This window comes from Melopsittacus undulatus, chromosome 2, assembly GCF_012275295.1.
Source record: "Melopsittacus undulatus isolate bMelUnd1 chromosome 2, bMelUnd1.mat.Z, whole genome shotgun sequence".
Lineage (NCBI taxonomy): Eukaryota > Metazoa > Chordata > Aves > Psittaciformes > Psittaculidae > Melopsittacus > Melopsittacus undulatus.
Window position 1 is genome coordinate 94,408,070 of NC_047528.1, and position 25,273 is coordinate 94,433,342.

At 44.8% G+C, this 25,273-nt stretch overlaps 1 protein-coding gene across 3 annotated transcripts in view; it reads left to right on the forward strand.

Annotated features, from left to right (window-relative positions):
- Positions 1–2,231: 2,231 nt before the first annotated feature.
- Positions 2,232–25,273, forward strand: part of TIAM1 (TIAM Rac1 associated GEF 1) — a 154,868-nt gene continuing 131,826 nt past the window's right edge. Inside the window, exons 1-2 of one of the 3 annotated variants that reach the window (XM_031051470.2) lie at positions 2,232–2,290; positions 24,163–24,222. The gene's annotated coding sequence lies outside the window, so the exon portion shown is untranslated. Of the gene's footprint in view, positions 2,291–7,007; positions 7,051–24,162; positions 24,223–25,273 lie in introns of those variants that run through there. The other 2 variants (XM_031051469.2, XM_031051466.2) reach the window with 2 other exon arrangements.

The following is a 25,273-nucleotide window of genomic DNA, read 5'->3' on the forward strand; positions in this document are numbered from 1 at the left end:
GTCACAGAATGCAGAGGAAAAGCAAGTCCTTTATGATAATGTTCAGGAGGAGGATTTTTCTAAGCCAGAGATGGATGCCCAGCTCCTTAACCCATCATCCTTTCAAACTTTGACTCGGGATTGCAGGTCCATCTTGGTAAAATAACTGGATCTCTCTGCAGACTTAAAAGTGCTGTTAAAATTATTCATAAAAGAAATCAGTGGTACAAGTGTATTCTCATCACTTGTTTTCAAAATTATCTGTAAGACGTCGAGATGTTATGCATTTTTAACTCCTGCAGCTCAACCAAGATGCTCAGCACGCTTTTGTTATGATAATGGGGAAAGCATAAAACCCCCCCCTGACATGCTGATAGTTATCATCATATAAACCAAGCCTTATGTTTACTTTCCTATTAAAAATGCTAATTTTCCAGAGCAATGGCATTCATAAGGGGGTTTTTCTTTCATTTTGTTGTTTTCCAACCCCCCAGATAATGCTGTTACTTGGGCCTCCAGCATGGAAGCTGATGTGATAGTTTTCGTGCTTTTGAGCTTTCACACCCACAAACAAATCCATTGGCAGCTGAGATCTCTTGCTCTGTGTTTGAGTTTGTAATTATCTTCTGGCCCAGCAGAAGCCAGAGCTCGGCCAGGAAGTGGCTGAAAATGTTTTTTTTAAGCCTTAGCCATACTGGTTTCTGAGGTGTGTGGAAACCACCAGCAGCTTAAACATTTGTTTTAATCAGAAATCCCCTTTCTGCAGTCGCAGTGTTTTTCACAGTGCCTTCCAAAATTGCGTTGCCCTTACCTTCCCAGGGGTTCTGACCTTTAAAGCTGAATGGGCAGTTTCTCATGCACTTGTTCATGTTTGTGCTTGATGTGGGGCGTCCTCTGAAGAGCAGGAGCCACTCTTTGGAGTTGGGCACCTGATAAGTTTGGGCAGCTGCAGATGGGCACACCAAGGGATTGCTCAGGGGAGCAGCCTCTGCCACCCAGCCAGGTTCAGAGGAAATAATCGTGGTGTCTCACCCCCGTCCCTTTGCAGCTGTGTGGTTTTCTGGATGACACACTCAGAATACCTGGCAATGGCTGAATGTGGTGTGACAGAAGTCAGAGAAGCACGTTAATAGCTAGAACAGGTTGGAGAAATCATGCTGAGCTTTACTGGCCAGACTGACCGGAAAGGACCGTCTCTTTGCTGCTCGTGTATTTGGTGATGCGGGGTTCCAGGCTGGGGTGTGAGCTGGGCTCTCTGTAGCTTGCTGTTCCTGTCTCACAGGCACTGGACACTCAACTAAGCTCCTGCTTGCAGCTGCAGATTAGAGGAGTAATGAGGATACACTTTGCTTTAGGCATAACTTCTTTCCTGTTACTTTCCCTGTTTCCTTTTGTTTTGTTTCTTCAGACTGCCTCTGTTACTGCCTAATTGGATTACTAGGTCACTTTCCAACTGACTATGGGCTGTACAGGACTGGGATCAGTTCCTGAAGCTTAGCAATTTGGGGAGCTAATGTAGGCTGGCAGTCTGCAAAGGCACTACTGTCCCATGGAGCCTCAGTGGAAAATGGTATTTCCTGCCTAACTCCCCAATGGCCACACAAAGGAGCAGACCCATTGCTTCGTTTCACCTGGCTTTTTAGTTTTAGGGAGGAAAAATTAAGAAAGTCTTTGCAATCAGGTGTGCTGTGTGGTTTATAGCCCTCAAGGAGGCCTGGCCGCCTTCTGGGAAACAAGCACATCTAAACATAAAACCTTGAACGTGGTTCACGTGTTTGCATATTAGAGATGAACAGCTCTTACTTAAAAAGTGTGCTCTGTATCTTAAACAAAATACCTCCTTGCCGTTTCCATGGCAAGCTCTCCTTCATAATTGAATAACAGTCATAAATGATTACATAAAACACAAGCAAAACGCCGCACCGTAGCTGAAGGCTGCACTTGTCAGCTCTGTGTTTGCTCTTTGTGCAGGGGAGCGTGCTGGTACCTGAAGGCAAGGCTTGACCCGGGGTGCAGCCATTTGGTGCATCAGCCCTGCACCCTGATTGCTGGAGCCCAGTATCCCAGAGAGGCTTCTTGTGGTTATCCCAGAGCATCCCTACAACTCGTCTCCAGACCCTTCTGCTAAGGAGAAGCCAACTGGAGGAAATGTGAAGTTCAAAATCTGTTAATGGGACTACCCAGATTAAAACACAGACCTTCTCTTTCGAGGTACCTCTCTGCAGATAGTACTGTCAAACTCGATCTTTCTGGAGCTGCTGTATTCACCCAGAAGCTGTTAGACCTTTGAAAAACAAGAGATCTTGCCAAGGTGAGTACACGTGTCTGCCCATGTTTTTAAAACTTCCTTTTATTTAATTCTGTGACTGAAGTGTTTTCAAGAAAGAAAAGAATAAAGCTTTGCTATTTCTGGAACAAGAGCTTCTATGCTGTTCTACCTCTTAGGATTTTACAGTTAAGTGTGTGGATGTCTGTTGTGTCCCCATCCTGTGTCCCCCCCATTTCAGTGCTTCTTTAATTATGAGGGTTTGAGTCTATGAGGGTTTGAGTCTCACTTGCTTAAAATTTGTCACATGGACCCAGCAGCTGTTAAAAAAACAAAACCCACAGCAAAAAAACAACCAACCAAAAGGCATCACAAAAACCCTGAACCTTGGAAAACCCCAGGTGTGAGGTACACCTCAAGGTTTTGATGTGAAGCTTGGCAAAGCTGTATTCCCACTGGTGGAGGTCCTTGCAAGGAGGGGGTGTCTCCTCCCAGGCAGTAGGATGCCCATCTCTTGCACATGGTACATGCATCACTGACCTGTGCCGAGGGCTGTTGTGCCTGTACCCTACTACCCTCCTGCTTGGTGTGGGTCCCTGTCAGTGAGAATCCCCAACATTGCCAGTGGGTTTCCCAGCTAAAGGCAGAGGTCCCAGGGGTATGGCGGTAGGCTGGGAGGACAGGGCAGAGCTGCCAGGCTTAGCTGTATGCATGGCATGCAACCAGCCATGTGTGCAGTGCCCTTGCTGCCCTGACCTTGCCTGTCGCTCCATGGGATGCTGACCCCCAGATCTTCACCTGTGGGCTCTGAGGTGCGTGTGGATGCAGTGTTCTGGGTTTATCACTTACAAAAGCACTGCACATGTGGGTGGGTGACGCCAAAGTATTCCCTGTGTCCACACACCTTTCATGTCGGATTGGCAGCATGTCCAGGGGCATTATGTCACCTTGGAAAGACTGCATGTGACAGAGTACTTGTGGCTGTTGTTTTGTTGCTTCTTCCCCATAGCACCATTGACTTGCAGGCAGTGGCTGCTTCTCCAGCCCTGTGCTGTTGGCGCTTCCCAATTGCTGCACATATGGTGTGTGAAACTACGCGGTGCTTGTCGGCCCGCGTGGCACTGGCAGCGGCAGTGCCAGCTAGCAGCAGAGTGGCAGACTGAACTCTGCATCTTTCCCTCTCCTCCGGAGGGAGGGGGTGAGAGTTTTTGTTCTTTTGTTCATCTGAGTTCATCATGTTGGAAATAAACCCACTGCCTGTGCGGGGCGGAGAGGAAGGGATACAGGGAGGTGACAGCAAAGCTGTCATCTTGCTTTACTCCATCCAGGGAGCAAGACGCAGTGGGGTTTCCTAATTCCTGCTTCAGCAGTGGGTGCAAATTGCCCCCATGCTGACAAATTGGACCTGAGCATCTTGATGGGAAGCCTATGACGCTGACGTCTCCATGCAGTGTGTCTCTGTGCCTTGGGTTGCTGGTGAGCTGGCCCTCTGATGGAGGATTTGGGATTCTCTCATGGCTGCCACTTGTCCCTGTACCCATTCAGGTATGTGTGCTTGGTTCTGCTCCTGCACTCTGGTAAGGTGAAGGTGGCTCTTGATGGTCTCCACTTCTTAAGGTGGTTGGTCCCTACATGTGGCACCAGGGGCTGGGTGGGGAGGGAAGTGTGAAGCAAGAGGTTTACAGCCTTGGAGTTACTGTGTAATTATCACTCCTCCTTTTTGTGGGGGAAGAAGAGGAGGGAGGTGGGGAGGAGGATGGATGATTTTGCCTCTATCCATCTTGTGGCCAATTGTGGTCCTTCTGCAGTGCTGTATGTCCCTGGGGCACCAACATCCCCCATGGCAGAAGGTGGCCCTGGGGCTGTCTGGGGGCTCTGGAGGATGTCACTGTGTCAGCTCTTAGCTGTGGCATTTTCTGTGCAGCTTCAAAGTATGGAGGCCTCATTTGTTTCTGATGAAAGCTGAATCCTTGCTGAAAAGGGAGCATCCTCTGAGGATGCTTCTGACTCTGGACATGTCTGAGAGGGACTGCTTCCTCCACCCCCCACCCCCCATCCTTTTCTGATTTTCCCTTGAGTTTTTGCTAACTGTGAAGCCACTAATGTTAAATGAAGGCATGGAAATTCCATACTGTAGCAATTAATCAGCCCTCCCTAATACTTTCCAGCTGTAAATTGCCAGCTCTAACAGATGTGTACTGTTGCAGCTGAGCAGCTGATCCTGCCAGGGGCCTATGGTGGGCTATGTTTGGTTGGTTATGCGTCCTAGGAAGCCGTAGCACACCCCTACACAAGTGTATGCTCTGATTAGTTTAACAGAAAGTTTCCAGTTATTTGTTAAACATGTTTCTAGTAATTTCTTCTCCCTCCTGTACTTAAGTGAAACTAAAATAGAAAAGGTACTCCATTGTCACGGGACAGCCAGTGCGAGCTGTGGCTTGGTCCCTGCAGCGCGTGAGAGCTGGTCAGTAAATTCCTGTTTGATTTTGGTTAGGCGTAGGATTATTTTTGCTGTGGGCCATACACACAGATCTTCTTGTCAAGGGTTTAGGGGAAAAAAAAAGAAAAAGACCCAAGGAATTTTCCCTTTAACAATGTCTTGTTGCACAGAAGTGGGATTTCTTGCCCTCTGGCATCCCCAAGTCAAAGGCCTCTGCGTAGCAGAGGTCAGGATCTGGGGAAGGAAGGGGGGCATTGGTTCAGGCTGCACTCCGCTGATGTGACTTGTCGAGTGTAATCTGTACAAAGTGGTGCTGTTCCCATCTGCCCTGTGCCTGCTGGATGTAGCTGGCTGGCGCGTTTTGATTAAAACGTTGCAGGGAAGGGAAAATGAGGAAGAAACTAAGCGCATTTCCTATCTTAGGTTTTTAGGAGACACTTAAGGGAGTACACTTGGATGAGTAAGGGCAGAGGCGAATTGCAAAAAGCACTTACTAAACTTGTCTAGGGATTTCAGCCCTGTAGTTTGGAGCATGAAAGCTGGGCTTTTCTTTAAGAAACAGCAATAAAAGCTGACAAGCCTAAAGACTCCGATTAATTTAGAAACCCTGTAGCTGGGGGAGGAGGGATGGAAACAGAAGTGCAGCGACTTAGACTGACCTTTCCATCAACTCCACCACTCTTCCAAAATGACATGTGGCATCCAAGCTGTGGTAGAACTGTGAGGTCCCCCACGTGGCACGGAGCAGGCTGTACATCAGACACAGGGTCTCTCACATGCTCCCCAAATGGCACAGGGCCTCCATGTGCTGGCATGGGCTGAGGCTGTCTGTCAGTCTGTCTGATCGGCATGGTATGGCGCTGCTGGAGTAGCGGTGCCAGAATCCGTCCTTGAAAGTGCTGATGGAGGCACAGCGGCTATTTTGCAATGCGTAGCAGCTCTTTTGTGCAACTCGGAGAAGTTGGCTCGCAGTTATACGCGCTGTCTGACGCGGAGCGGTGGCTGTTATAAAGGATTTAATTATCCTGACGACCCAAAGTAGCGAAGGGAACAGGCCTGTTCATGTCGAGCCGTGATGCTGACCGTGGTTACTTCGCTTCCCTCTTCCCTTCTCCTCCCTCGTCTCCAGTTTAAAGCTACAAAGTGAAAGATGATGCCAGTATTCCCCTTTCCCAGACTGCTATATACAATTGTTTCTATGATCTTTGTTTATATAGATCTGGGGCAGATTAAAGTGTCTTTCAAAATCGGAATACTTGTCAGGAAGCTGGGTAAGCTTGTGTCTGTATCTCTTCGGAAATACTTCAGGTACCTCCTGGTACCTTCCATCCTCCTTCCCTAATCTTGTATTTGTGCAGCTATGCATTTTCTGTCTTCCCCACAAGCTTCCCAGTGCTCTAGGGAAATTTTAACCATTTATCCAGTCTAGTAAAGCTGCAGGCATGTTCTGTCCTAGTATTTATTAACCCATTCCCTTCAGGAGGAAGCAGAGAAGAGAAGCCAGCTGTCTGTGGGGCCCCTTGGAGGGAGATGAGGACCTTAATGCTGGTGAATGCTTTTAACCGTAGCAAAGGTGGGCTCTTTCCATAAACTGCTGCCCAGAAGGAAACAATGCTGTGGGAAATAAAAGCTGGATCTTCTCATTCCCTGTCTGATCTTTGTCAATAGGGTGGGTCTCTTGACTACGATGGATTTCACTTGGATTAGAGATTATCTTCCCCTTTAGTCTTTTCTGTACGGGTAGGTCATTGTGTGACCAAACTTTCTCCTGAAGTTGTTTAAAAAAAGCTCTACATTGTGATACATGTGTATGTACATATACTAATATCACATGTGCATATATATATATATTGTCATTTATAATGGTATCTTATCAGTTTAAGAGGCCATAGGATTACTTTTATTCCAGTGTTTTTACCTGCGTAGAATGGGACTATTTACTGACAAATTTGTTGAAGTCTTTCTCATGCTTTTCAGTTAGTGATTTAAGTAAAAAAAGCTCTCTTTAGGAGCATGTCAGATAAATCCTGGTCTGAAAAGCTGTTTGGTTTCTTAGCATGTGCACATATGTTTTTCTCATTATGATCTTAGATTTCAATGGTATTTAAGCCCCAGTTTTCAAAATTGAGTTATTTGGAAGCATTGGACACTTTAACAATACCTGAAGTGAACCACACTGTTCATTAAGCTGCTGCATGTGTGTACCCACATGCACAGTATGGTCCTTACAGGGCCTGAGCAGGATTTTTGGATCACTGCAGAAGCTTGGGAGTGCCTTATTCTTGCTTGTGCTTTGCCTTGTGGTGCAGGTGCCTTGGCTGGAGCTCACACAGCAGAACACACTGTGGATATGGAGAGTCGCCAGGTATGTGTGACTGGCTAGGGAAATATTAAACAGTCCCATTTGAAGAGGTTTTTTGGGAGGCAGCTGGAAGAGAGTACAAAACCTTGTGTTTGGTGTTATAGTTGGTAAGGGTTTAAAGGCAGCTGCAGTTTAAGCTCTGAATAGTTCAGCAAGGTCCTTATCTTTAGTTGGCCAAATGCTCCATCGAGTAAAAGTTGATTTGTTTCCTGAGCAGAGGAGCAACACAAGGGCTGCTGCATTAGCTCTGAGGGGCATTGGAGCTCTGCATGTTCAGTAGAAGCAGGAAGGGCTCACTGCCTGGTTTGTTGTCCTGGCCTGTCCCTTGGAGGCCCATGAGAGACCTTCTGCCATGGCTGTGCCATTCCTCTGGGCAGGGACAATCCTTGCAGAGGATCTCTATATCACACACATGTATATGAAGAATCTGCAGCCCAAAGCTAAATGTGTCAGATTGACCTTCATCTGAAAACTTTTTCATAAAGCCAGAGAGCTGGGGGTGCATTGCGTTGGTGCAGAAGAATGAATTGGTGTCTCATACATTGACTGGTACATGGTTATTTCAGTGAAGGGAGTTGCAACCCCTGCTGACCAGAAGCCTGTGAAATGTGGCCAGGACTGTGATGGAGGTGCCTGTCCCACTGAATGTCCAACCATCAGCTGTGGCAGAGGTTTCTGCTCCAGTCTTTGTGGTCATTCCACTCCTGGCTTCACTCCTACCAATTATATCAGTAATCTTGAAGCCTCGTGGCTGTGTGAATTTCACACGGTGAAATTTCACACAGTGCTCAAGTCTCTGTTCAGTTTGAACCTTTTTATATCAGAAGTCAAAATGGAGGAAAAAAGCACACTAATTCAGTTTTAATGCCAAGGTTGTGTTGGGAGTACTGTCTGTTACCACTGAGGTGCTCTTAAATTCAGCTAAATATTGGTAGACACTGTTCAGGTGACTGTGAGGCCTAGGTGAGATTATTATGTAAGTCTCTCCTCAACAGTTGTAAAGCCTAATTAAATATTCTCTGTTCTCATTTGTGAGGTACTGTTTTAATTACAGAAGCTTTCTTCTGACATGCAAAGCACTCAGCTACTGAGTATGATGGTTTACTAAGCTTGGCCTGCATGCTTTCTTATAATCTCAGTTAAGTTCAGCAGATACCACAGTAAAAGTATATACAACCTTTTCCAGTTTGTGTCATCCGAAGCTTGTGTTTTTAAACATCAGCATGCAGGCTTCCATTCTTCACTGTTCCTGGAGAAAATGGAAAATAGCTGATGCTCCACCTTGTCATTTTTTTACCATCTATGCTCTGTTAACTTTCAAAGGCATTTCTTGGGCTGAAAGCTTAGAATTTGGGTAGGAAAACTGTCACAATCTTTTATAAAATACGTAAGATTATCCAGATGTGTAACAGCTTGATGTTAACTGAGGCTCCAGTAATTTTGTAAATGAGAAGATATCCATTCATACAGCTCCCAGAAAACTGATCCATCAATTATTTGTGGATTTTTGAGCATCTGGAATGATTTACTAATTTTGCAGGAGACTTAATGTGCAATTGAGGGTTTACTGCTTTACTTCTTTCTGCTTCACTGCCTTGTGTAAAAGACAAATAATATTGATACAAGAGAGCTGTTTGAAGAAATGCTTATGATTTAGTAGAGATATGCCCTGCATAAGGTACTGTTTAGATATAGTTAATCCTGCCTTGGGGGCAGCAGAATGCCTTATACAACCTTTTGAAATGTCTTTCAAGCCTGTGATCTGAGCTCTGTTGGCTCAAAACAACCAGGCGTGTTTTGTGTAGGAGTTCAGCTGAGTCTTGATGGAAGCTGTAACCATATTTCTGTATAGCATGGCATTTCATTTGATTTCTTGTGTTACCCTGGTTAGTCATCTCTCATCTTAATTTTTCTTCCTTTCCTGACTTGCAAACCAGATCCTGCTTGGTGGATGGTGCGTATCGTTACAAGAATTTGCCTTAGCAACCAGATAGATTTCCAAAAATAGCTTATCCTGTCTTTGCAGAGCATCTTTGAACCTCAGGATGTTGTACTGCAATCTCTCTGAGCTGCTGAAGGCTGTCGTTTTGTTTCTTATGGTCAGACAAACATAACTGTGCCATGAGTGGACTTAACTTTGTGCACAGAGTGATGCTATTTGAGACATGAGAGAAATTCCTGCAATGTTTATGAGCTGAAGAAAAATGCCTTTGAAGCCAAAGTATTTCTTATGTGTATACATGTGTATGATTTTGTTTACAGAGTGTTATCTGAACAGTCATCTGCTCAGTGAGCACCTGATCTTGAAAGATGTGTAGTGCCTGGGTTGGCTGTGCCCAGGTTGAAATTATCTACTTAAGTCGCTGCCCTTGGACCTTTTGCCTCTGGTACCTGGAGCAGCCTGGCAGCATGCTTCCTTGGCTGAGGAGTGGGATGGCCAGCTTATGAGGTCTTTCTTTTATGGCAACATGGGTAGACAAGTCTCTGCTACTATTTGGGTTTTGTGCTAGTCAACACTGGAAATATTTAAAGATACCTTTGGAGTGTGGCTATTTTCTTTTCCCTGTCTCTCTAGTCTAAGAAAATTCCGGTATTTGGGATACCACTGCATTTCTGTAGCACAGCAGGAGCATAAGAATTTATGTGTTCAGCTGCTGATAATCTTCTGCTGTGGCAATGCTTTTTGCAATGATTATCTTTTCATTGCTTTTGGAGGGCATTCTGGAGTCTGGTGTGTTGTTACATTCCCGTTTCCTGATTATCAGCTTCAGTTTTCCAAATCCTTCCCTCTATCCATCTCCTTTTTTTGCTATATTTAAAACTATCCCTTGCAGTTGATGTATTTCTTTTAAAATCTTTCCCTAGATGTTTTTCCTCTTAATGCAAACTCAGAATGGGGAATTTTAAATAACTTGAGCTTGCATAGCTTTAATTGCAGTTGCACTGAAAATGTAAATGCTCTCCTATAAGACCTGAAGAAATCAGAAATGTTCTCACTATGCTTGGGTTTAAAACTCGATTTGATTCAGAAAGGGAGTAAAGAAGCCGCTCTGGACTTGAATGAGTGTTGCCTTGGCAGTGATCAGGAGGCTCAGCTGGAAACTGGAAGCCCAAGTTCAGATTCCTGCTCTTTTTCCCAAGACACGTCTGATCCTTCCAGGTGAACGGCCATGGAGTGATGGATCTTTTTGGATTTCTTTTCTCTTTTGAAAAGAAACTTTCATCCCTCAACTGAAAGACTCTTCATATAAAAAACATTTTTGTAGCTCTTATTTCCTGGTATCGTTTTTGACAGTCACTTTCTTCTGATGCTGGTTTGCCTGGAGGGGTGCAGCAACTTGAACCTGCAGGTGCAACTCAGTCTGTGAGCAAAATTGATGAGTTTGACAATAGAACTCATTGCAATGTGCATTTTGGGTGTGTGTGTGTGTAGCAATCATGGAAGATAGCATGCTGAAATACCAAGTATGAGGCTCTTTGTGCAGTCACAGAGCATATTTACTCCACAAATTTCTCCCTGCACTGTCTCCAGGGAACAGCCGTGTTTTGAAGGGATGGTTTTTCTTGCCTGGGCTTGCTTGTGTGCTACGGGAAAAAGCTCTCAAAGTAACTTGGCTGTTTGAACAGCTTAGCCCTCATCTTGAAAGAGAAGAACAGGTGTGTTCAATGAAAAAATAAAATCCAGGCAAGATGTGCTAGATACTGGCTTCTATTTAGTGTCACATGAACCAGTATTATACTAAATCCATTTTTTGTCACGCCCATATGCCTCCTTTTGTGGCAGACTTTGCTAAGAGTCAGCTGATTCTCTGGATGTTTAGCAGAGAGGCCTCTTTGGCTTTATCTGATGAGAAGTTTGAACGTGAATTTCATGGTGCAAAAGGATGTCAGTGAGAAATGACATTATGGGCTTGGACCAAAGCCAAATGACATCCGTGGAAAATTCTTAACCTTGTGTTGGTGGGCTCTCTATTGTGTCCAGAATGGCTTAATTTGTTTCATGTTGGCCAGTGTAAATAGCTTTTAGATGATACAAAGAATGATGAGCTTATGCTCATTTTTCTTTTCAGTATGATAGGTCTGGGTCAGAAAAGCATCTGCTGTTAGGAATTGAGGAAGGGAGACAAATGCGTAGTACCCGAGGGCTTTGCTTCTGATTTGATCAAGCTGTACCATGCAAGCTTTTCTTACTCCTCTCTTTGCAAAATACCATATGCTTATTTATCTATCTATCTATCTGTCTATATTCCTTTACAATACAGTTGTGACCTATTAAAAAAAAACAACAACAAACAACTCAAAAACCCAACCCAAAACCCAGAAGCGAATTAAAACAGTGGCAGGTTATTCAGTTTGAATGAGTGATGACATGCAAGACATAGGTTCTCAGGGGCAAGAAGTTATGTAGATTGTTAGTATAGAAGATGAAGGATTGCTTAGATTAAAGTGGGATGCTAGACAGAGGCATTACGCAGAGGTTTTTTTCATCATCTGCATTCTCAAGAGTATTCTATATTCTCTAGCGTATTCTTGCCATATGTGTTTTGTTTCCAGAAGTTTATATACATTATCTGCTTTTCATTCCAAGCAATCTAACATTTATTACTAGTTTCATGAGTTGTTGTTTCAAGGGGGAAATATCTATACAAAGCTGCCTGTAGCTTTGAATTCTGCTCTGGCACCGTACCATAGACAGTATATGCCATCTGCATCAAAGAGGATGACTGAAAAACAAAAAATGATGCATATCAGCCAAGTCTTAGTTTTCTTAAAGTCATTTATGGTCATGAAAATCTTTCTGAAGAATGTTCCTGATGCTTCTCTGTTTGTTGGTAAGATGACTTTTAACCCTTGACCCCACAGTTGAGCGAGAAAGTGAGGTTCATGTTTTCAAAGTGGTAGTGTTTATGTTGCTGCCCTGTAAGCTATTATGGCTACAGGCAGCTCTGGTGCTGCCCTGAGGACCTGTCCATCCCACCCCTCCTGGAAAGCCCCTGTGCTCTGCCACTCAACATGTAGTGACGGAGATGGGATTCAGCCCTGGGAAGAATTGGTAGAGTCAGGGCCAGGTTGTCCCTGAGCCATGTGGCTCCATGGGGTCCTGGAGAACTACACCATCACCCCCAACAGCACTATGTGAATGGGTCCTGGGTGAAGAAGGGCAGAGAGAGCGGCGTTACCCAGGTCACTCCTCTGCAGAAGCTGAGGCACAGAGGGGTGCATGCACATGTTTGTGAAGCAGCCTGAGAGGGTAAAGCTGGAATGTGGGGAGATAGAGGTGGGCATCTTCTGCACTGGGGAGTTTCTAGGGTCTCTTCCCAGCATCTTTCCCCAAGATGAGGAGGCTGTGCCAAAAATGAAATGAAAAGGAAATGTTCTAGGGCATCACAGAAGGAAATGTCTTGATGAGGAATTACTCTGCTTATGGGTTTTGTGCTTGCAGCCTTACAAATGATGGATGAAAAGGCTGTATTGAACTTAATTATAAATAGAGGAACCACTGCAGTGCTGTAACATTGTTTTCCATGCTCACCTTTTTTTTTTGAATTATGCTTGATTGTTCCAATTGATTGCAATTGTGAGAGCTAATTTTAGTGCATAAATTTTATAATGGAAGACTGCCAAGTGTCTGTGTAATGGAGGATAACAACTGCACAGAATTTGGTACAGGGTATGCTTGTCTTCCTTCCTCCAACCTAGTGTTATTTGTATATTGCATATATATATATATATATGGAAATATATGCCTATATATCTTCAATTTTCTCAAAGAAGAAAATAGAACTAAATCCTCCTGTGAAAACAGAGGAGCAATTCACAGACTGTGATGATTTTAAGGACAAGCTGAATCTAATGCTGATAATAAAGTGATTATTGCCTTAGTTTTAGGACAAATACCAAAACCAACTGAGTTCATTTTTAAACTTTGCATGATGGAACAGAGGGTAAGCAGTGTTGTTCCAGCCTTAAACATATTGGATTCATTTCTTAACTGATGAAGTTAAAAACCAGCATATGGGTATATAGATCTGGGCCCTTAGAAAATGTCACGGCCATTTTCATAGGAGCCTGGTCCAATTTCCATGAAGTTCAATGTCAGGACTTGCAGGGAGAGGAGGTTTAGTTGCCACAGGATAAAGATCAAAGATTTATTTCTGAGTGAGGTGTTAATTTGGGAATCAGTAGTTTCTATATGCAGATTTTCATATCTCCTGGATTCAAGATATAGTATATTTGGGGCTGTTTTGTAGGGCTTTCCCTCTTCCAGGTGCATTTGGCCAAAAAGGAGGAAGCCTAAAGGGGTAAAGAGGATGTGAAGAGTGCAGATGGATTTGGGGTGTTTAAAGCTTTTTGGGTGCTCAAATAACTAGGTAAGTTCATTTGTAAAATAAGGTACTAAAACTTGTTGGAACTCATGTCGACTTTCTCCCACAGGTTTTTGGTGTCTCCTCTCATTTGTTTTTCACACTGTGATTCCAGTTGTGATTTGTCTTACATGCTTGTTTAAAAACAAGTTACGTTTTCAAGCACCCATTATACAAACATTTGTCTTGGTTATCCTTCCAGAGTTAGTCACAGATATAAATTTTGGCAAAGTTTGAGCTAAGAATGATGATAGGTGGAGAATCCACCTTCTTGAAACATCAGCTCGCTCTTTTGTGTTGGTTTTGGGCATTTTAGTTCAGCCTGGTGCCATACGGGTTTTACTTAAGGACGTAGTTTGTCCCTGCAAAAACATATCTAAAAAGGATAAAACAGTTTAAATATGCTCAAGAGAATTAAAATGCCCTTCAATTGGAAAGGAATGAGTGTTGGTTTCTTTTCCCCCCTCAAAACAAAGCTCCAGCATCGTGAAACATTTTGCATCAATTACAAAAGGAACTTCAGTACATTTTTCTAAAACAAGGAATGTGCCAACTGCATCTGCTAGGTGTGGGAGTGACATTTCAAAATCCCACTGACAGTCGCATTATCAAAGTAAACATCATCTCTGTCTTACCGGTGCTAGCTGAAGAACTCCCCACTTTCTGGGGGCAAAATTGTCCCTTTGGCACAGGTACCTTTGGGCCTGAAACAGGACAGACCCTGCAATTCTCTGCCATAGTAAAACTTGCTTCCTACAGGAAAGCAAACTTCAGGGCACCTTGTGCTTAACTACATCTCAGCCTGTGCCAAGAGGGATTCCCAAATTTTGTTTGCCAGGTCTGTTTTGTAAAGACACCTTGACTTCTTGGTGAGGCTGAAGAGGTAGCTACAGTATTCAGTGCTACCAACCTGATGTTGGTGGACCCGGTTGTGCAGTCGGTCTTTCTGCTCTTGCTGCCTGTGGCTGCACACTGGGGCTCATCCTCCAGCCCACATGCCTGTGTCCGGTTTGTGCATGAGACATGGCTAGCTCCAGCCTCTTCAGGAGCCTGTCAAAATGGCTGTCAAACCTTCCACATGTAAATGGCATATTTACATAATCCAGTCCTCTTTACCCTATGAAAGGGGACTGAAGAAAGGGCAAATTATGACATATTTATTGAGCCGTGAGGACTTTCACTGTTGGTTTATATTTACAAGCTTGTTCAGGTGATAGGATAATAATATGTTATGTGGGAGTGATGTTCCTCAGTCTTAAGTAGTCCTAATTATCTAGTTACTTATATTATGGTTTTCATTGGTAGATTTCTAGTTGCATTGCAGAAAATGACCTTTGATGCCATATCTGCATTAATGGGAATCAGCTGTGATTCTTTGAGGAGTGAAATGTTGCAGCAAAGGTCACACTGTGATGCTGTAGCAGAACTGGGAAGAAGACCTCTGTAGTATGCTGTCAAGTAAGCAGTGCTGTTTCCAGTTCTAGTCTTTGTTTGCATGTTGTTGCAAAAAGATGACAGAATCATCGGATTGTGTAGGTTAGAAGACCTTTGTGGTCCCACCTCCCTCTCAAAAAACATTTACAAGCATTTTTATATGTGTGTGTATGTGTATAAACAGGGATCTAGTGCAGAGTCATAGAATAGTTAGGATTGGAAAGGACCTTAAGATCATCTGGTTCCAACCCCTTTGCCATGGGCAGGATCATGCCTGTTGCCACCTTGTTTGATGCTGTTGCACATGTTCTGAGAGGATTTATTTGCCACATTGGTCTGGAAGGGGTGGGCTTACTCCTGTGAAAGCTCAGATCTCGCAGCCGTGTCATAAAGAAAGTAGCAACATGAACTGGAAGAAGGTATCTTTGGAGAAACTGAAGCAAAGAGTGAGTCTGAAGAAGAGCAGGGCTGGGCAGGCCAGAGAAAATAGTATTGGCAAGGTAGCAAACAGCATCATAGAAGGCCAAAGCTATGAACAAGATCAGGAGACAAACGGAGCAGTAATGAAAGAGAGCTAGTGACACCAGAGGCAAAGGTGGAAATACAAGCAGAGGGGAGGTTTCCCTCTTTGATCTATTTGATATGTAGATTCATAGAAACTTGTGCCTCTTTGTCTGGGAATCCTCGAGAATCTCCTTTGAGAGGAGATCTTCCAGAGGAACCTGGGAAAGCAAGTTCATGTATGAGCTTGTTCAGCCAGGAGGCATTTCTGCAAGGGCTGCTTTTGCTCTTGAGAATCGTCTGCAGAACAGGAGGGAAAGGTAAAGACCCTGATCTAGTCTGTTCTTATGCATAATAGCAGTCCTAGCACATCACGTATTTCTCCCCGAGGCCTGTGATGCTTCAGTTCAAGTCGTGGCGTATCTTTTCAGATGTTCAGCTTCTTTTACCATGGCCTTGTCTGATGTCAGCCTGTTGTGGCCCTGGATGAGCCCCTCCAGCACTGCGTTACTTCTGTGTTGGAAACGCGTGTACACAGTGTGCATGTGGTAATACCAGTACTAGCTGGAGGTTCTGCCATTCCGATGTGGTAGCAAGGCAGGGATCTGGCAAAAAAAGGGGTTTATGGCTGTTGCTGTCACTGTCTTGTTGCCCAGCGCCTGTGCTGTGGTACTGCTTGGAGGTCCTCTCAGAGTGGGGCTGTGCAGCCACGCAGCTGCAGGGGGAATGATGTTGGCAATGGTGATGGCTGTGGAACCATGAGGAAGGCAGGCAGTGTGAGGAGAGCTGGTCCATAGGTGAAGCAGACAGTGAAGAGCTGGCACCTTGGGGAGGTGTGGAGGGAGGGCATGAGGAAAGCAGGCATGGCAGCGGCATGTGACCAGCAGCCAGGCAAGGCAAGGGCTGTATCTGCAGGCTGGTGGCTGGGTTCAGGTGTAAGCTGTGTTTTAAATAAAAACATTCAGTATACACTCAATGGTTATTTTTTTCTCTCCTCCTGTGACTTTTGTACACTCCTAAACTTTACAGTGTTTGAATACCACAGTGCAGTTAACAGTGCTGGGTGACCGGGGGGAGCAGGGGAAGGAAGAGGGCATGGGGATCAGTGCTGCTTGGAGGAGGAGACAAAGGCTGGGATTGTAGGCTGGTGGGAATGTGCCAGATGAGAGAGGGAGAGAGGGAAAGGAAGTGGATGAGAAACGGATGTTGGAAGTGGTGGGTCAGAGGTGAGGGGCTGCTAAAGGCATATCTCATGTCCAGCTGTGGGGACACAGCAAAATAGCATGGTTAAAGGGGATCACCATGCTGCAAGGGTGGAGAGAAGGTGCCGCTCAGCAGAATAGGCTGGGTTTGTTCCTAGGTATCTTGTAGCCTTTAACTGATTTTTGGTAAGGCAATGTTGTAGTGAAACTCTGGATTGGTTAATGGAAATGGCTCATTGTGGGGTGGGATGCTGTGGTTGCAGGACAAGGTCGGATGTTCCCCACAGGTACTGAAGCCAAACCAGCAATTTGCCTTAGAGGCTGGTTGGGAAAAACACAGAAGCAACTGTTCTGAGCAGTGGTGGTGGTGTTGAGGGAGCATGGCTGGGGGTGCCTGCAGCCTCTTCCCTGTTTCTCTTGGCTTACTTTTCAGAGAAAAAATAAAAACATAAAGTTACTTTCTTGACCATGTGGGTGGGTTTGGGTTGTTTTTTTTTTATGTTCCAGAGCTGAGTTGCTGTTGAAAGGGACAGTGCTATCGCACCTTTTCATTTGCTGGGCCCTGTGTTCCTGCTGCCTTGCTTGTGTCTGTCTACCAGCACTCCTGAGCCACATGGCTGAAAAATGACCTGGTATCATCAGATGCACTTTTGGGCAGCTTGATTTGACTGACATGTGGGTGCAGCCATGCTCGGATGGCATGAACGAGGCATTGGGAATGTACAGCCCTGGGTTACGCTGTCCCTTTCATGGTCTTGATTTGAACTAATAGTGCGAATGTACTCTGAGTGACATCTCCTGCCCTTCAGTTTTAGTACTCCTGTCAATGTTTAGTTAGTGATGTGTTACACCTTGTGGATCCCATTTGTCTTAATCCTTCCTTTCCTCTCAGTGTACATTCCAGTTAGTGCTCCTTGAGTGGAGCTGCTGCAAGACAAGTCAGAAACATCTGTAAGTGCCACAGTTACATTAATGCATGTACATAAAGGGCAAGTTTCTCGAGAGGACTGCCTAGCTCCATGGGCTGTTCCTGGGCTGCAGTGTCAGACCTGCTGAGAGCTGCTTATTTAGAAAGCTGGGCTGATGTTCTCACACAGATAGAGCTGTCTTGCTGGCAAATGCTGCATAGCCAGGGTTTAGACTTGCTTGTAATGACTAAACTATGAGTTGTCAAGAATGTGTTGGAGGTGTAATATGAGGAAATATGAGGAATGGGATGAGGTAAGAGACAGGTCTTGGGCAAGAGCACAGAAGGGCATACCTCTGTGAGAGAGAGAGGGGATATCCCTGGCAGGTGAGTGGCAAAGCAGCATTAAAACAGGGTTTCATTATTAGATGCAGGAGATGTTGATTCAAGAAATGTATACGTATATCATGGAGGATAGGCCTGTATAGACACTTGGAATAAATGAAACAGAAGTGTTACAGGTCTCACTATGTGAGAGGTGGGTGTGTTGCTGAGACATGGAGACACCTTCATGGTGGCTCAGTTTGCTGACAAAAGCAGTGAGTTGGCATGGATAGTTCTGGGTATGGGAAGGGCCATGGACAGCTGGTGTGCCCATGAGGGAAGAACGTACGTGCAAACTGAGGGGATCAGAGGCAGAAGAAAGCAGGACAGGATGATTTCTCCCTGCCAGTAGCTTGGTATGCTGGTGTGGCTTTACCCTGCCACTCTAGCCCCAGGTTCTAGGCAAGTCACTGAAATATAGAAGGTGGGTTTTACCATCATGGCAGGGGGATTGGAACTAGATGATCTTAAGGTCCTTTCCAACCCTAACTATTCTATAATTCTATGATCTGTGCACGTGTCTGTGTTTCTTGTTTTCCAGTCATTTTGTCCTTTGCCTTCTCTGCTCTTGGGAGCTCTAGAGGGGTGCTTTGCCCTTTAGCATGTTAGACTCTTACTGCCATCACTTCTGAAGTAATCCCGATCCTTACGAGCATGGCACAGGTTCCTTCAGCCCTGTGCTCCTCAGGAGGTGATTGAATGGACCCCTGGATGGCATTGCTTAGATGTGAGATGCTAGGGAGACAACATAACCGGCTCTTTCCACTGCAGTTCAGAGGGTTGGCTCTTAAAAGCTGAACTGGAAGCTTGACAGAGTAGTGCGAACTACTTGATGGCTGCCTTTTTTTCAGATTCACAGCAAGATAGGAAAAGCATTTGGACGTGACCTGTTCTATAGCCTGAGATAATTTCTGCACTGGCAGACATGGAAAGAGATAAAACAGTGGAGAGCTAAGAGCTTAATCTCTTCTCTACAAATGCTAGCAGCATATGTAATAGGATTGTTGAATTGGAGTTACATGTTTTCGAGGATAAGTACTGTATGATGATACCATACTGTTACAGCCATTCTAAAAATAGAAAATAGGACTGGGGATTTACAGTAGTTGTTGGGGATGCTTGGGTTTCACTGGGACCTTTTGGAATAATAGAAGATAAGACAAAACGGATCCCTAAGAAAGCTGGAGCTGTTCTTGAGGGGTGTCTTGGGAGGAGAAAACAGGAGTGCTCTGACTTCAATCTAGTCAGGTACCACAGATTTTTCTTACACAAAATACAAAAGTAAGGAAACTTTATAGACCTTCTAGCCAAACTTTGGTTAATTTATATGGAAAAATTACATCTCTTTAAAAAACATTTTCATTTTTTCTTCTGTGGACCTTTCGAGAGACACATTAAAAACTGCATCCCAACCTCTCTGTTAAATACGTATTATTGATGCTGTGGTTTTAAGCAAGCTAAACTTAGATGATGTCAGAACTGAGACTTTTTCTGCCTAATCTTAACTTGTTCACTTTACATGTGAGCATTTTGATGCACTGTTTAATTACAGGACACTATCTGCATTGCCTGCAGCACCTTTGCTTCCTAGCAGGGCTGGCAGCAGCGGCACAAAATGAGGGGCTGCCTCTAACCCTGGTTTTGTTGCAAGAGTGTCTTGATGATGGGGAAAAAGGCAGGCTTCTTGTTGCTGTTACTTTCTAGTTTGGAAAATCGGGGGTCTGCTTCTCCTGGGGACTTGTTGGCTTGAATGGGTAAAAGTCTGGGCTCAGTCTGGCTCAAGGTCTGTGTGTCAGTCACTTGTTCTCTTCAGCCCCTATCCAGGTGAGGGAGAGAGATGCCCCATGTCAGAGGGAGCTGGTTTTGTGGCAGATGTCTGTGGTAGGGCAAGGGCTGGCTTCTGTGGAGCAGGAGAAGGATTTTGGCATGTGTGCTAGTGAGAACCACCAGTGTTTGGTGTGAGTGTGCCCAAGGAGCCAGTGTGCACCGAGCATGCGGCGACTGATGCTCTCTGAAGCTGCTGCCGACTGGAATGCTGGCCTGAGGCCAGTGCAGCCTCTCCCTGGGGCTTCCCGCACCCCTCCCGAGGGGGGGGAAATGGGGGAAGTGGTGGCCCAGCCCTGGGTATCGATGCAGATTTTAATCGAGCAGAGCGACAATTCTGCCCATCATTAGGATTCACGCCAGCATGTTTTAAGACTTCCAAGCTGATATCCTTTGTGCATGTGTAGTAATGCAGATAAAATTCCCCACAAAGGTTTCTGAAGTACTGCTGGTCCTGCCTGAACTCCTAATAGACACAGTCCCTCTCCTGCCAAGTCCTCCTTGCTTCACAATGTGTGTGGGACATCCTATTTTTAGTGGAGTTTCTGCCTGTTTACAGGGAAAGCATTTCTTTATTGCAAACCTGCCTGCTCTGAGGGAAAGCAACAACCAACACAAAATCAACAAGGCTTTTTGGTAAATGGCTGAATAACTTTGTCCTGGGCCAGCAACCAGTGGGAGCTTCTCTTAGCTGATGTAAAGATGGATCAGGACCTGGGCTGAATATCTGAAGCTGCTGCCTAATGACTGATGATAATTATGCTCCAGTCTCTGATCTAGCCTTGCTTTCTTTTGCCCTGGATGGCATGGTGGCAGGCAGGCTGCAATGAGAAGCCTGCCAGCTTTATTTCTAGTTCAGCTAAAAGGATTGCTACGGTTTCTTGCTTTTTGTTGTGGTTGCTAATCCTGCAGGCAAGCTGTTTGTTCTTGTGTGTTCTCAGCATTTGTTTTTCATAGAGTCATATCATCAATGAATGGTTTGGGTCGAAATGGACTCCAGATCGTCCAGTTCTGACCCCCCTGCTATGGGGAGGGACACCTTGCACTAGACTAGGTTGATCAAAGCCCCGTCCAACCTGGCCTTGAGCACTGCCAGAAATGGGGCAGCCACAGCTTCTCTGGGCAACCTATTCCAATATCTCACCACCCTTACAGGGACGAACTCCTTCTTCATATCTAACCTAAATCTCCCCTCTTTCAGTTTAAAGCCATTACCCCTTGTCCAGTCACTACATGTCCTTGTAAGAAAAGATTTCTTGTAGGCCCCTTTAGGTACTGGGAGCTGCCATAAAGTCTCCTCAGAGCCTTCTGTTCTCCAGGCTGAACAAGCCCAACTCCCTTAGCCTGTCCTCATAGAAGAGGTGCTCCAGCCCTCTCATCATCTTCATGGGCCTCCTCTGGATTTACTCCAACAGCTGTATGTCCCTCTTGTGTGAGAGGCCCCAGATCTGAATGCAGTACTGCAGGTGGTGTCTCACAAGAGCAGAGTAAAGAGGGAGAATCATCTCCCTCAACCTGCTGGTCACACTTGTTTTGATGCAGCCCAGGACTGGCTTTCTGGGCTATAAGGGCACACTGCTGGCTGATACTGAGCTTTTCATCAACCAGCATTCCCAAGTCTTTCCCATCAAGGCTGTTCTTAATCCAGTCTCTGCCCAGCCTGTATCTGTGCTTGGGATTGCCGTGACCCAGGTGTAGGACCTTGCATGTGGTCTTGTTGAGCTTCATGAGGCTGGCATTGGCCCACCTCTCCAGTCAGTCCAGGTCCCTCAGGATGGCATTCCTTCCCTTTAGCTTGTCAACCAAACCACACAGCTTGGTGTCATCAGCAAACTGGCTGAGGGAGGACTCAATCCCACTATCCATTTCCAAAGATGTTAAGCAGCACCAATCCTAACATTGAGCCCTAAGGAATAACACTGAGGACAGGAATACACTGTTCTCTACTTGGACACTGAGCTGTTGACCACAACTCTCTGTGTGCGGCCATCCAGCCAATTCCATATCCACCAAGTGATCCATCCATCAAATCCATGCTTCCCCAGTTTAGAGACAAGGATGCCACGTGGACAGTGTTACATGCCTTGCACAAGTCCAGGCAGATGACATCAGTTGCTTTTCCTTTCTCTACCAATGCAGTAACTGTGGGAATTCTTAAAGAGCCAACGCCACGTAGTGAGCGATCCCGATACCCTGAGCCTTGTTACTGTAAAGTAAGAAGATTCTTGGCAGGCATAAGCAAGGTCAGTTGTCTTGTTAGGCCTCTGTAATTTTCCACTGAAAACATGCAGAGAATGATGTCTGCCAAGGTTGTAGTTTCCCACTGTATTTTTAGAGTAAGGTATTTAATCACAATTATAACAAGTTATAAACGTTAGCTTTGTAAACGGTAGGAACCTCTAGACTAACCAGTATCCAAGGCTGTTACATAAGAAACCTAAGGGTGTAAGGGTATAAAAGGAGCACTGTATCTGAATAAACTGGCAATCGCTTGATCACATTGATTGTCTCCGCGTTGTCCGGGACTCCTGCATCGACACTGTAACCACATCAGAGAAAGCTACCAAATTTGTCAGGCACAATCTGCCCTTAGTGAAGCCATGTTGGCTGTCACCAATAGCCCCCTTTTTTTGTCCATGTGCCTTAGCACTGTTTCCATGAGGATCTGCTCCACGATCTTGCCAGGCACTAAGGTGAGACTGACTGGCCTTTGTTCCCTGGGTCTTCCTTTTTTTTTTCTTTTTAAAAATGGAGAGAAAAGTTCCCTCTTCCTGTCAGTGGGAACTTCACTAGAATGCCACAACTTCTCAGATATCATGGACAGTGGCTTGGCCACTTCATTTGCCAGTTTCTTCAGGACCTGCAGATGCATCTCATCAGGTCCCATGGACTTGTGCTCCTTCAGGTTCCTTAGATGTTCTCAAACCTGATCTTCTCCTGCAGCAGGTAGTTCTTCATCTTCCCAGTCCTTGCCTTTGCCTTCTGTGACTTGGTGTGGCTGGAGCACTTGCCAGTGAAGACCAAGACAAAGTAATAATTGAGTAACTCAGCCTTCTCCATGTCCTGGGTGATCAGGTCTTCCCTTTCCTTCTGGACAGGGCCCATATTTTCTGAGCAACCCTTAGATGTTGCATGGGGCAATGCAGCGCGATTCAGGCTGTTTGCTCTTGGCAGCTCCTTGTCTCTTTTTCTCCTGCATTGCTTTTTTGACCATTGCTGGTATATTGTCAGCTAGTGAAAGACCATTCACGTTGAATTACGGATGCATAAAACAGTGGTGGGCTTTTAATTGGGCAGCTATTCAGAAAGCAAGTGCTTCCTCTCAGGGTTTAAGTTACCAAATTCATCAGGGCATTTCAACTTCTTGCATTTTAAATTCCCTGATCCTAAAGAACAAAGTAATTTTCTCAGCTTTGGAGGCTGACATCTGCTTACAAGGATTAAGTGTGTTCCTGTAGCAGTGGGCACAGATTTTGTTTGTGGAAGGGTATATATTGAAGAGAGTATTAAACTCTGTTACAGGTTCCTGGACTGGAATGGAAATTCCTTTGCAGGTTTGGAGGGAGGCACGTCGGAGCTTGCTTATTTATTTGGCAGATGTCTGATGATGTTACATCATCTACAGCGCTTAGAGCCTGCAAGAGTTCTGAAAGGGCTTGGTGCATTGTGGTGGGTCAAACAGTAACAGGAAGCTCTCTTCTTCCTTTTTTTGTTGTGGGCAAACAACCATTTTAAATAATGAGCCATCAGCCAACTCTCTCCCTCCCACAAACCCATGTTTTGAGATGATGTGAAGACAGTTGGTCAGGAAGAAGGGCCATAGAAAATCTCAGTCGGATTGTTCTCAGGGTGTCATTAATCAACTCACGTTTCCAATCTCTGAACAGCGTGCAGTGGTGATATTTGCTGGGGATGTGTGACCTTTTGCTGCTTTAGTTGGATGGGCATCCTAGAGATTTATTTTTTAAAAGCATTCTGTTCTACTATCTTTAAACCTGTTTATCCTTTTGTGAGACCCAGACTAAACCAAATTTGGCCCCCAAGCATAATTCTGCTGACAGCATGCAACTGGGAGCCAAGGTTTTTATAAAATTTAAGATCAATAGAAATGGTACAATTAGCTAAGCCCAAGTCCAGTGGAAAGAGTTGCTTTTAAACAAATAAATGTTCCCTGCAGGACTGGCAGCCCCAGATAATGCAGCCCAGAGTGCCTGGAGCTGACCAACTGCAAACCAAAGGGAAACTGACTTAATTGGGTTTTGTGGCCCTGGCAAGATATAAACAGTAACAAATAGTGAGAAGCAAGTTGGACTTGAATTGTTTTCTCCCTACATTAATAGGTTGAGGTGATGTTAGTAATAAAAATCTGGCCAGTTCTTTGGCTGGCAGTTTGGCAGATGGCTGTTGCAGGTAATGAGGGTCATGCAGATTAACACCAGCTGTGTGCATCTGGCTTGATGTTTGAAGTTGACCTGTTAATCTTTCTGTTCCATTCCAGAAGCTACGAGGGACAACAAATGTTTTCCTATCTTCCTACTTACTTCTGTAACGCCCTCATGTGAGTAACAACCATCACAGTTTTGGTAAAGACTTTTATTGTTGTATCTGTTTGCAGTTCCTGCCCACCCTCCTCCTGCTCTGCTTACTTGTCCTTTCCTTTCTCTGTCCTAGGGCAATGCTCCATTCCCTGCAGAAGAGAACGAATGGTCTCTTAGAAATAAAAATGTTTAAGGCTTCTTTGAAGTACACAATATAATACATAGTGAAATGTTTATCTGAAAAACTGGGTCAGCAGCTGCATGTTTTATCAAAGAAAGTATATTCAGAAATGTTTATAGAAACATGACAGCACTAAATCTGGGTAGTTGGTCACTAATCTGTGTGAAGATACAAAACTGATTACATAAAAATATTCCCCTGAGGCACCCTGTTACTTACAGTATATGTATGACCCAGGCTTTGAAAGACTCCTCTCCTGCCTTTATTCTTCTTCACACTTTGCCATGTGGTCACTCCAAATCACTGCCAGCTGGCCTATTTGTCATGTGTGTTTGTGCTGCTTCTAATTTTTGACCTTTCAAAGAGACAGACAAAATCTGTGGTTTATGCAAATCTTTGAATTTGCAGCCAGCCTAATAGTGGGAAGGAAAAATACAGTGAGTTTAAATACCAGAAGGGAACAGATTCTGTTCTTTAGTGCCTCACTATTGACCACAGAACCTAGCATACCTCTAAATGAGTTGAAGTTTTGCCTGTTGAGGTTTTCTTACCTCCTTGTTGTCTTCTACCCTTATTTCAGACATCAGGTTAGGCTCCTTCTGATGTGTTTTCAGCTTGACGAATATGATTTGTTCTGTTTGTTCCAGGGTCAGTTGTTTTGTTTTGGTTTTTTTTGTTTTTTCAACTGAGTGGTTTTGTAGTGTGCTACCTTAATAGAAACAAAAACAGAACAAAAAAAGGATTGTAAAACATGTCAGTGCTGTAGAGAAAGAAGGATGAAACTGGAAGAGTGATATATCATCAAACTGAATGCACCAGTGTGCGAGTACATGGCAGAATAGTCAGTTTGCAGAAAATGATAGTGAATTTGGGTGATATTTCCAGTTTCC